Source organism: Ovis aries, chromosome 8 (genome assembly GCF_016772045.2).
Source record: "Ovis aries strain OAR_USU_Benz2616 breed Rambouillet chromosome 8, ARS-UI_Ramb_v3.0, whole genome shotgun sequence".
In the NCBI taxonomy this organism is placed as follows: Eukaryota; Metazoa; Chordata; class Mammalia; order Artiodactyla; family Bovidae; genus Ovis; species Ovis aries.
The window spans coordinates 64391246-64402436 of record NC_056061.1 but is presented as its reverse complement, the minus strand read 5'-3'; the positions used below and the strand labels follow the sequence as shown (position 1 = coordinate 64402436).

The 11191-nt window shown below is 37.7% G+C and overlaps 1 long non-coding RNA gene across 1 annotated transcript; it reads left to right on the top strand.

The window, feature by feature from the left end:
• Positions 1–4612: 4612 nt before the first annotated feature.
• Positions 4613–10887, top strand: LOC132660208 (uncharacterized). Its single transcript, XR_009601533.1, has 2 exons — positions 4613–4873; positions 6976–10887. It is a non-coding gene; the product is annotated as an uncharacterized LOC132660208 (long non-coding RNA).
• Positions 10888–11191: the final 304 nt, after the last annotated feature.

Below are 11191 nucleotides of genomic sequence, written 5' to 3'. Positions count from 1 at the left end.
TAATCCAACATCATTCAACACATTCATTAACATTATATTTACTACATCTTCCAAATCATAATTAATAGAAATAAGACCAAGTATTTTATGATGGTATAAATCACTGGGAGAATCTTCTCAATTAAATAGTTGATGAAAAGCAATAAATGATAATAATTCTGCAAATTCACCTCAAGATGATCCTCAAAAGATCCATAAGGTGCATTCACTTAATTTAAATGCCTACATAGCACATTGAAATGTCTCCAATATTTCAAAAGCCAAAGTTAAAAAAAGAAAATATAATGGTAGTTATGTCTAATTTGGCTTTTAATTTATTGGTAGGGAAAAGGTTTTTCATGAGAAATGCTTTTAAATATATCCTCCAAGTCTCTTAGTTTGCCATTTAGAGACAAATCAGAAAAAAAACAACAAAAAATGCTTTTTTAAACATTGAAAAATTTAGTATAATGATAAAAATTCCTAATATCAAGTAAGAAATAATTAATCCTATACTTCAATCCACACTGATATTCTTACCCAAATATATCTAAATAAATATTATATAAAGTAATTCACATGACTAAATATGTCTAAAAATATTTCATATAAAACTTGACTACTATATGAATAGAATATATTTTTTTCTTTTATTATACCATTTATTCAGGTCATTTGCCTGTTTGTTCTCAGAACCATTCCTGATTTTTCCTAATCAGCACTGTATTTCAAAGGACAAACTCTATAAACTACATTTCCCAGGACCCCTCTCAGAAAGACTTCCTGTTAGGTTTGGCCAATGGGAGGCACTAGTGGGAGATTGAGGGTTGGGAGAAAGAAGCCATAGTATTTCTTCTCTTTCTCTTTGGGGTACCCTAGACCAGAGAGTCTCTTCCCTTTGTGGCTCTAGTCCCTGATGGATAGCCCCACCCTTTGCCTCTGAGCACCAGTTTCTGCCCAAGTGGTGCTGGCCTCAGGCCCAGATGACACTGTTTTCTGCCTTGGTTCCTCTAGCTCTAAAGCTGACAGGATTCTTGCTATTGCTAACCTCTGGTTGCCTTCCTTCCTTGTCTGACTTTCAAGCACTGCTAACACCTTTTTGGATGGCATCACTGACTCGATGGATGTGAGTCTGAGTGAACTCCGGGAGTTGGTGATGGACAGGGAGGCCTGGCGTGCTGCAATTCATGGGGTCACAAAGAGTCGGACACGACTGAGTGACTGAACTGAACTGAACTGAACACCTTTTGTAATTATTTCCCCACGATAAATGTGTTTATTGAAATAAATGTGGCTTAAATTCTGCTTTCCTGACTGGATCTTAACTAATATACTCTTCGTCTTTAATTTTGCAATTTTATAGTCTTTTTAAAAAGGCTATTATGTGTATTGGCATAATTTTTATCCTTACAAAATGATTCTGTTTATTGTTTATGATCAATTGCTTCTTAAGTGGTTGCAAGTATTCTTACCAGAAATCCTATTATTTTGCTAAATACTGGGGAAAAGCAGTTTCCAAACATTTATAAGAGACTTTTACTTTAAAAATTGGTATTAATGTTGTCCTGTGTTACCCCCAGAGGTTTGGTCAATAATTACATAATAATTTCTTACCACATATGAAATACTAAAAATAAAAATTTTTAAACTATGAGCCCTCCCTGAAAAGGAACTTACCACCTTAGTACAGAACATTGGACATATTCATTGAAAAAGGCTATAGGACATTCATAAACATATGTTTGCATTATAACATAATATCTACATATGCCTTCACTTGCTTGTATAATAGATGCATTCCTAAAATATTGAATGTAAATCAAGTCAAACATAATTTTGTTCAGTAATGCAAAATGTAAACAATATTGAGGTTTATAAAAAACCATCTTTCTACCTCTTTCCTCCTTCAATTCTCTCCCAGCTTTGCTAACTGTATTCCCCAGAGATGGGTATTGTTAGCAATTTGGTGTCTATTCATCCAGACACTTTTCAATACATATATTAACTGTTTCATTTACTCAACAAATATTTATAAGCACCTACCATAGACCAGGCACTTTCTAAGCATAAGGGATATTACAGAGGAAGAAAGAGATCAAGCTGCTCCATGAAGTTTGTATTCTGACAGGGAGACAACAACAAACAAATAAAGACATAAATACCTGTATACAGGAAGTAATAGAAGCTAAGAAGGAAAATAAAGCAGAGTAATGGACAGAGACGATGGGGAAAAGAGGAGAGGTTTTCAGCTTTAGTACTTTCTCAGAAGTATGTTACTCTACAGATTTTAGGGAGTTTAGTTTAGACACAAATGTTTAAATGGTTGACAGCTGCCTCTTTCAATCTGTATAGTAGGAAAACGATCTAGGTAATCTCTTGAGGTTCCTTTCTTCCCCATCACTTTGCTATCAACAACTTCACAATTAACCACATAATTAACAACTCTATTTTTATAATTTCTTTAAATTTTAATATTCATAATACCCTAACAATTTCATGATCCTTAACCCCTCATTCTCTTTCTATTCTAACAAACAGATTCTTTCTCTGTTCCCCAGCCCACCAGCCTCACAAATTACTGATTTGGGTCACATAGGCATTTAATGTAGAAATAAATAAATAATATTTTTATACTGGGAAAGCTATGCAACTTGTCTGACAGTTTCACTATACCGTTCTCAGATTCTCAGAGTGCCTGATATGCCCAGAACTTCCTGCAGAAAGCTTCTTATATATCAAATGCTAGGTATTATCACAACCTGACCATAAATTAGTAGGCAGAAGTCAGTTCCTGAGTCAAGGGCAACTGGCTCCAGACTGGCTATCAGCTCATGCAGGACCAACACTGAACATCTGCCCTAACCAGGTGCCTTAAGCTAGGTCCCACTGGATACTCTCTCACAGGGAATGTAAATCTGAGGCTTGCAACTATGTTAGCAAACACAGAGCACTATGGAAATAAACATACAGTCGATGTCATGAAGCAGCGGAAGCAGACTGTGGTAAGAAGGTGTGCTATCAAGAATTAATGTGAACGGGAATAAAAAGAATAAACATGGAGAGGGAATTGAACTGTGGAGAAAAATCAGGCAGAGGAGAGTTGTTCCAAGGACAGCCTCCTCTAAGAGATGCTGTTGGGTCTCCAAGTGTCCTGCCAGCCTCCCTCAAGGATCACTGTATCCCAAATGCCTGGATTTTTCTGGCCTGTGAGTGATAATCTTGGGCCCTCCTTACTTTGCCAGGGTTTATTCTTATTTAAAAACATGTTAACTGAAGTCACCTGAAAATAAGTCTTGGGATTAAAGCAAAATTAAAACTGCATTGAAGGAAGTTGGCCAACATCATTTATGCACCCAGATGAACTTCTCTGCATGACTGGTGAGGTCATTTATCAATAACACATTCCAAAGCTTCGTTGTATGCAGAGCACACTGGAAAATATCGATGACATGGCCCACAGGGACATTATGACCCAATGAAAGGGAGAAGTATAAGTATTGACACTAACGCTCTGGACAGAGATTTATAGGAAGTTTAGCACAAGCAATTGCATCACTGCAATATATGTAGTCATGATGAAGACTGTAGACTGGGTCGACACTGTGAGGGTTCGGTTCCCAGCTCCCCAACTTAGAAGTTGTTTTACTCTGGGTAAATTACAGTCATTTTTTCTATGCCCAACTGCTTTCATTGGTAAAACTGAGACACCTAGACAGAGTGGTGTGGGGATTAAATGAATTATAATGTGTAAGATGCTTATTGCTACACCAGTATTTATAGCTCATGACAGTGGAAGAAATGGTCTGCACAAGTACAAATCTTGAAAATAGTAAAAAGAAAAAACATTGTTTCAATTATATATTTATCTTTTATACATGCTAGTGTTTAAATATGCACAAAGGCTATAAGCACCACAAGACTATAAGCTCTGGAAAGGCAGGGACTGTGTTTAAGTTACCATTTCTCTCTCACAACTGTAACAGTTTTTAGCGCAAAATGGGTTCAGTTCAGTTCAGTTCAGTCGCTCAGTCGTGTCCGACTCTTTGCGACCCCATGAATTGCGTCACGCCAGGCCTCCTTGCCCATCACCAACTCCTGGAGTTCAGTCAGACTCACGTCCATCGAGTCTGTGATGCAAAATGGGTAATTGACAGTATTTGTTGTATCCTGATGAAAGTGAAAGAGGAGAGTGAAAAAGTTGGCTTAAAGCTCAACATTCAGAAAACGAAGATCATGGCATCCGGTCCCATCACTTCATGGGAAATAGATGGGGAAACAGTAGAAACAGTGTCAGACTTTATTTTGGGGCTCCAAAATCACTGCAGATGGTGACTGCAGCCATGAAATTACAAGACACTTGCTCCTTGGGAGAAAAGTTATGACTAACCTAGATAGCATATTGAAAAGCAGAGACATTACTTTGCCAACAAAGGTCTGTCTAGTCAAGGCTATGGTTTTTCCAGTGGTCATGTACGGATGTGAGAGTTGGACTGTGAAGAAAGCTGAGCACCAAAGAACTGATGCTTTTGAACTGTGGTGTTGGAGAAGACTCTTGAGAGTCCCTTGGACTGCCAGGAGATTCAACCAGTCCATTCTGAAGGAGATCAGCCCTGGGATTTCTTTGGAAGGAATGATGCTAAAGCTGAAACTCCAGTACTTTGGCCACCTCACTGGAAGAGTTGACTCATTGGAAAAGATTCTGATGCTGGGAGGGATTGGGGGCAGGAGGAGAAGGGGATGACAGAGGATGAGATGGCTGGATGGCATCACTGACTCGATGGACATGAGTCTGAGTGAACTCCGGGAGTTGGTGATGAACAGGGAGGCCTGGCGTGCTGCGATTCATGGGGTTGCAAAGAGTCGGACAAGACCGAGGGACTGAACTGAACTGATGGTCAGTACACTCAATAGTATAGTGCTGCCCCATTTTTCCTTTTCATCTTTCTAATATAGGTTTTATCTGTTTAACTTGCTGCTTCATTTATCTGACATGTAAATTTCCTCAGCAACAGTACAAGGGGATTCAATCTTGCTGCAAACATATCGCTACTTGAGAAAGCATTTCTCCCACTTAGAAGTCTTGTCTATCTACTTTTTAAGAGCAAACAATTTAAAACACCTATTCTTCATTCTAGATTCTGCCAGAGACAGACTAGGAAAATCCTGGAACACCCAGTACCCATTGTGTACCTGGGTTTCCCACAGATGGCCTCTGAATCTGTTATAATTGATTTACTATGACTTGAGTCCAGACAGGGTAGTGTGGGAATTCTGAGTGGCATCCATAGATTTCTTTTTGCCACATCCTTTGCCCTGACTTTAAGAAGAAGCCAACCTTCTTTCCTCTGGCCTATGCCACAGATGTCTTCCACATCAATACCATCTGGGATCCCAATGGAAATGATAGTTAAAATTTGTTGCATCTGTTATTGGACCTATCTTTGCAGTATGAGTAATGAAATTTGGCTTCCAAACTAATTCATTTTTATGCAGATAGGCCAAAATAACCTGTAATTAAAGCACTAAAGGTAGACACAACTGGGAGATACATGATGAATGTCAGAAAAAGTTTTAGTTTTTTTTCAATAAAGAAGTCTGACAATTTTTTAAAAATATCAACTCTAAGAGATATTTATCTAAGTTAGTATCTAAGTTATTTATTTTCTAAGTTAATAGAAAATAAAATTATGGAAAGATAGCTTTTTATTGGTAGACCTGAAACTGTGGAAATGAATAGTGTTTGATAACCTGAAATTTTATTACTCTTTCTAAAGCACTATTTTTATAATGGAATCGGGAGGTGACTATTGTTTTGCTACTATTTTAATTACTGTGAACATATGGGGTAAAGAGAGGGAACATAAAAATGATTGCAGTTAAAGTATACCTATAAGAGTCAATTAAATTTATTTTCTAAGGGATCATAAAAGTGATAATTCTATCACTCAAAATGGAAGATTATTTAATTTATATATTAAATTGGTAAGATTTTCAAATAATGTATTTTATATTAATTAAATGAGATGTTGAGAGATTGAAAATGGCAAAAGAAAAAGTTTAATGGGCTTGATGTTTTGGTATTTATCAAAACTATATTCTTGTAATTTCTAAGTTGATATCGGCAATAAATAATAACTTCCAGCCCTAGAAGAAAACTTAATTATATTCTACTTAGTTTTGCATATTCTTTTCATGAATAAAAACCTGGTTTTCCAGTGGCCTCATGTATGAGCAGTGGCAAGCTGCACCAGAGCCTTATTTCCCCTCCATCTAGGCTCTGGAGAGTCTACCACCCTTCAACTAACAGATTGTGAAAAGTTTAACCAGTTAAAACTCTCTCAGAGTGAACTGTTCAAGAAACACGTGCATCATCATGTTTTCATCATAATGACTTTTCTAATGATGACTATTTATTCTGCTATAAGTGATAAAATAATCTTTGCTTTCAACAAAAATAATTTTGCAAAACAAAAATTTTAAAAAGTTATGCTGGCTAGCTAAAACTATAAAGATTACTGAATAAAATATTCTTAGGGCCATTTCACATAGAAGAATCAAAAGTTCTATCCTGATAAGTAAAAACAAAACCAAAAATCAATTGCTATTCTAGAAAAACACACTTCAAGTCTTACCCCATTTTATTGACTCCACCAGGTTATAAACTAGGATTGATATTTCATTTAAGGAAGCTTATCAGTATGACTTATACAAGAGTATGGCCATATGTGGAAGGAAACATTGCTCTGGGATTAGGATGTCTGGATTTAATTCCAGGCTCTATCATTTCCTAAAAGTGTACCTAAAGCAACATGCTTAATCTCTTTCAGCCCCTCAGTTTCCTGAAAAAAGAGTGTAATATCAACCTTAAAGGGTTGTTTGTATAGATTTAAAAGGTAGCATATAAAGTTCTTGGAGCTTCCTGGGCACATATGAAGTAGTCAATAAATAAATATTGGGTCGCTATTATTGTTGTTATGATCAGTACTCTGTTTGTAGGTCACCAACAACAAATATCAGAGAAGGCTATGGCAACCCACTCCAGTACTCTTGCCTGGAAAATCCCATGGATAGAGGAGCCTGGTAGGCTGCAGTCCATGGGATCGTTAAGAGTCGGACACAACTGAGCAACTTCACTTTCACTTTTTCCTGCATTGGAGAAGGAAATGGCAACCCACTCCAGTGTTCTTGCCTGGAGAATCCCAGGGATAGGGGAGCCTGGTGAGCTGCCGTCTATGGGGTCGTACAGAGTCAGACACGACTGAAGCAACTTAGCAGCAGCAGCAACAAAAACAAATATCTGTGGAATGTGAACATTTTAGAAGACACTGTGAAATGTTACAAAGGAATAATGATTCCTTAAGAATTGATGCTTTTGAACTGTGGTGCTGGAGAAGACTCTTGAGAGTCCCTTGGACTGCAAGGAGATCCAAACAGTCCATCCTAAAGGAGATCAGTCCTGGGTGTTCATTGGAAGGACTGATGCTGAAGCTGAAACTCCAATACTTTGGCCACCTCATGCAAAGAGTTGACTCACTGGAAAAGACTCTGATGCTGGGAGGGATTGGGGGCAGGAGGAGAAGGGGACGACAGAGGATGAGATGGCTGGATGGCATCACCAACTCGATGGGCGTGAGTCTGAGTGAACTCCGGGAGTTGGTGATGGACAGGGAGGCCTGGCGTGCTGGGATTCATGGGGTCGCAAAGAGTCGGACACGACTGAGCAACTGAACTGAACTGAACTGAAGAAGATACAATGCAGTAGAAGGGTGATAAAAACAAAAATATAAGTGGGTGATAAAGCCTAACTGGGCTTCCCCTGTGGCTCGATGGTAAAGAATCTGCCTGCCAATGCAGGAGACACAGGTTCGATCCCTGATCTGGGAAGATCCCACATGCCACAGAGCAATTAAACCCATGTGCCACAATGATGGAGCCTGTGCCCTAGAGCCCAGGAGCCACAACTGCTCAGCCCATGTGCCCTAGAGCCTGTGCTCTGCAAACAGGGGAAGCCACTGCAATGAGAAGCCTGCGCATAGCAACAAAGAGTAGCCCCATTCTCACTGCAACTAGAGAAAAGATGGAGCAGCAGTGAAGACCCAACAGAGCCAAAAATAAATAAAATTATTATTTTTTTTAAATAAGACATGAAGTGGAAATAAGAGGTACAGCTATATCATTTGCCAGTAGTGCTGTGGTCTGCTAATAATTTTCAAGAAATGCACTGAAAATTAATATGACTAATAAAATTTACTAATATAATTAAAAGTACCAAAAATCAGCAATTTTCTTAAATAATATCATTAATAGAAGTAAATGTAAGATAAAAAGTGTCTTTTCACAACTGCTATTTAAAAAAATAGAAATAACTTAGAAAAAAGTAGAACTTCTATATAACTCCACCCACTGCCTCAAGGCCGTGGCGGTGGGGGCGGGTATAGGGAGGAGGTTGGGGGAGGAACCTACAACATTTTTATCAGGAGACAAAAGAGAACTTGAATAAAGGTTATATGCCACAGTCTTAGATGAGAGATAGAATATTATAAAAATAACTACTTTTCATAGATGGATTATAATTTCCAGTCAATTATAATAAAGATATCAGTGAAATTTCCTCAAAGTTGGCAAGGTGATTATAATATCCTATGGAAGGATGACTGCAAGATAAGGTCAGACTTCATTTGGATTAAAGAAAATAAGTCTTAAACATCTAAGCTAATGGACTGAGGGCAATGCATATACATATACATGAGAAAAGTATAGAAGGAAATTATCTTAAAAACATCTCAAACAGGTGATGAGACTCTGGATGGATTTAATTTTTTTGTTGTTCTGTATTTGCCAAAATCTTTATAATAACTACTTACTAATTTCAGAATCAAAGGAAATACACGTTTTTAAAACAGGAAACAAAAAAATAAATAAATAGCTTGGGTTCTGGAAGCGAAGATGAACTCCAACAAAAATCATAATTTTGCCAGACTCAGTAAAAATTAAATTGATACACTAAGAAACCACTTACAAGGAAGTAAGCACATATTTCCTATTAAATTCTATGAGACTAGGCAACCACACAGGTATAATTTTTATTCTGTTAATTATTGACCAAAAAAAAAAATTTAAAGCCATATACTTAGACCTGGGACTCAAGAAGAAGAAAAGGGACTACAGATTAGGAAAACCTAGCAATTTTCCCATATAGAAGATGGCTTTTGAAGAGAAGATTGTATGTGGATAGTTGACAGAAAATTACTTGGGCATGTAACATGGCTGCCAGTGAGGATGAGTAGATTTTATGGATTCTGCCTAGCCTTGGGTCAAGATTACCAAGACTACTTACTCAATTTGGTTCCACTTTACTAGAATTGACGGGTCTCCTGTGAATTCGGCATACTATTAGATGCTGTGACTGTCACAAAAGCAGTGTAAAACATGGCCCTTGATCTCCAAGACCTTTCAATCTGATTGTGGAGACAAGATAACACGTGAACAAGTTGAATACAAGACAAAAGAATAAATAGATTAAGTGCACATATGAGAGGTTCAGAGAAGAGCCATAATAGAAGGCCAATGAAGGATAAAATGAAAGGGCCAGAGGAGAGAGGAGAATGTTCATGCCCCAGAAAACATGTTGTGACTTGTAAATGTATCCTTGTAGCCTCCATCCCCTCTTTGATGTTGCATGAGAATCACAAATTCTATAGGCCAGCCACTCTGACTATAAGTCTGTCCTTAGAAATATTGCCCATCTCTTAATAGCTTGGTTTCAGTTCACTTTTTAAAAACCATATCAAGGTTTAATCATGCCACTTTTCTCTGACAAAACCCTTACGTTTTCTAAATTCGTGAAGCTGACATGTCAAGATGTTTTCCACTAAAGTCAATTTATCCAAGCTGTGATGAGACTTTAAAGAAACCTTGTTTTAAACAGCTTTGAATCAGATACAAAGAACCAGTGTGGGCAAGGATCCAACAGGAGAGCATACTTTTCACATAAACTGCTCTGGAGATCCTTGTCAACATCAGATTGCATCAAAATTTCAAAGGGATTTGGATTATTCCGTCTTCTTTGATTGGAATTCAGAAGCAACTGGAATTCAGGGTGAGATCTGAACAGATAAGGCCGTTGTTTTTGAAGGAATACCAAGGTCTTAAAAGTGGTCAGAGATCACTCTGACGGAGAGGGGTTCAAATTACAGAAGGAATTTAACCTAACACACACAGCGCATTGGCTCCACAGATAAACATGACACAGACCAGTCCTAGTAGATGACTAAATAAAATCACAGTACAATGCGCCACTGCAAGTTTTTCGTTATGCTCTATGGGAACGAGATGTAAAGGAACTGGTGCCTTATTTTACAGGGAATTAATGGAGTCGTCCAAGATATTTCCAGCACATGATGAAATCTAACCTGGAGTTAGAATTTAAGCATTCCCCAGATGAAGATACTTGGTCTCACATTCTGTCCTTGTGTCAGGCAATAACACTGAACATAAAACGCACTCAAAGTGCACTTCAGATTCTTTGGTAGAATTTCTTTGACACCTGTTAAATTTTAAAGAGCTCTGTGAAAAAGCATTTTCTTAACTATTCAATTGGCTCTTGATTCATTTATGTGCATAGAAACGCTCTGAAAGCTTAAAATTGAAAGTATTCTACTTACTACCATTTTTCCTCCAGTGTGCACTCTCACTCTTCCCTGATATGGGCCTGCTCATAAGTGGACAGCCTTATTTGAAATGTTTATGGGCCAGAATCATGCAGATTTGATACTGCTGTCCTGAACTTTACTGTTAATTATTTTGATGAGCAAATATAATTGAACCACTGTGTGCTTTCATGATAAATTTCATCCAAAATCCATGATAATTTAAGCCCCCATTCTGAATAGATGAAACCAAATCTTAGCACTGTGTCTCATTTATATGACTGAAATTGATTGAAGCCAGATCTCCATCAGCTCTGTTATTTCAACCACCTTCACCATTTGATGTGAATTGCTGAGTGGACAATCATGTAGACATAACATGTTGATAAAATCCAAAGAATCAAATCAATCACGCCTCACAAAGGTTGATGGCCACAGAGAGATACTTAGATCCACACCCAACAATATACAGTTCTCCCCAGTGAGCCCCATTCTTCACTCTTCAGTGTGGTTGTAAAAATTGTCTTTTGCTGAAACTTCCTTCTCTTCCTCACCTGGCTAGT